Here is a 2,009-nt window from a genome sequence, read left to right as displayed (position 1 = left end):
TCATTGATTTCCCTGGCGGAGCAGCTCCCGGTTCCAAGCCCAGCACTCCGGGCGGTGGGTGTCCCCGCCGCCCCTCGGGTCCCGGCGCTGAGCTCCCGAGCTGGGCTGCCGGGGTTCTGGCGCCGGGCACGGCCGCCGCTGCTGCCATGACCCCTGTGCCGGGGTGGCAAACCATGGAGTGGCCATTTCTCTTTTGGTTCCTTGTTGTTCCGTTTTCTCGATGGTTGGGCTGTTTCCTTTGGCGTGTTTCCAGAATTAGAATTATTTTTTTAGGAAAAATTTAGTGGCTAAATGTCTTTTTTCAGGAGAGACAAAAAGAGAGGCCACTCTACCTGCCATGGCCATTCCCCTGTCACTATGATCAAGTGTGAACTGCATGAAGCTGAATAGGCACTATTTTCCCTCCTCATTTCAGGTCCCAAGGTCTTTACACCCAGCACTGGAATGATAAATGTAAACACAACTTGTCCCTGCAGCTTCTGCCTCCCCAGGTGCAGCACTGTACTGTCAGCAGCGCCGTTTGTGTTCATTCCCCCTGCGTGTTCTGGTTCTGCCATCACATTTAATGACCAACAGGAGGCCTGAGGCACTGCTCTTGCCATTGAACCTTCTGAAGCATTGCTTTGCTTTCACGTGAGAAGGATGAGGAAAGGTGTGGGTTGACTTGTGATTCAAGTTTGAAAACATAGAATGAAAACCAAGGAATTTGGGTCATAAACATGATGGAGAAAGTTTGTGAAATGGCTTTCAATGAGAGTTCAAAAATAAGCTAAAGCAGAGGTAGTCACAGATTTTGCTCAGCTTTATCCTGCAGCTGTTGCCATCTTATTGCAAAAATCCGCATACCTTCTCAGTGATTTCTCACGACCAAACCAGAGCTGTGCTTTGTGTCCATTTGCGCCCCTTCCCAGAGCCAAGGAACTGAACTGGCTCCCAGGGTCAGCAGCATTCAGGTCAAGTGAGCAGCTGCCTGTTGGGCATGTCTGGGAGCCCCATTTGCAGGGAACAGTGGTTCCTGATGAGCTGGCAGCATTGTTTTCATGGCTGGCTTAGTGCACACCTGTGGAGGAGCATTGCTGTCCACTTCTCTGGAAGGGTTTGTGCTCCAGGTCTGTCCATTTGGAAGGCACGTATGAATAGCAGGCTGGATCCCGGAGGATGCTGAGTGTTTCTGCACTCTCACTCCTCAGGGTTGTCAGTGGAATGGTGGACATAGCAATTGTCCAACTAACCAAGGGGTCCTAATATTATCCTGGAATCATCATTATTTGTCTCACAAGATTGGCACACAACTAAAGAACATTTGCCATACACTTCTCTTATTAAAACCAATAACTTACCCTGTAATTAGGACCAGACTAGGTTTCTCCAAGCCCCATCCAGCCTGGCCTTGAACACTTCTAGGGGTGCAGCAGCCACAGCTTCTCTGGGCAACCTGGTGGCCTCACCACCCTTACAGAAAACAATTTCTTCCCAGTATCTAATCTCATTACCTAATTTTTCTCAAGTTTTCTACTTTCATGTGTGTGAGAAAGATAACATAGTATAGTGTTTGGGAATCTACAGCTGAAGGATAAAGGAATGTTATTGACACTGAGAGATTAGGAGAGAAGTGAATTATCTGCTTAACGGTTACTGGAGGGGGAAGAATTACTCAGTGTTTGTGGCAGCCCTGGTGAGCCCAGTGCCTTAGTCACAAGAGCTGTGAACTGAGGCTGCTGGGTGATAAGACATGACAAAGAGTTCACAAGTCTAAGTGAGGACTTGTGTGTCAAACCCTGGTTGCTGGAGGTGTGTGGTTAACAGGGGGGTGTCCTTCCTTTCCTGTCCCCAGCAGATTTTGCACAGTAGCAAATAAGCCACAATTGCCAACTTGTGCTGGGGCAGTGTGGGTGGCTGCAGAGCTGCTCTGGGAGGTTACAGCAGCGATGAGGCCACAGAGGATGAGCAGCTCATTCTGCAGAATGTGAGAGGTGTGCCGAAAATGTCAGACTGGCCAGCTCTGCCAT

The sequence above is a fragment of the Geospiza fortis genome, unplaced genomic scaffold, assembly GCF_000277835.1.
Source record: "Geospiza fortis unplaced genomic scaffold, GeoFor_1.0 scaffold128, whole genome shotgun sequence".
NCBI classification, from domain to species: Eukaryota; Metazoa; Chordata; class Aves; order Passeriformes; family Thraupidae; genus Geospiza; species Geospiza fortis.
Note: the sequence above shows the minus strand (reverse complement) of the source record.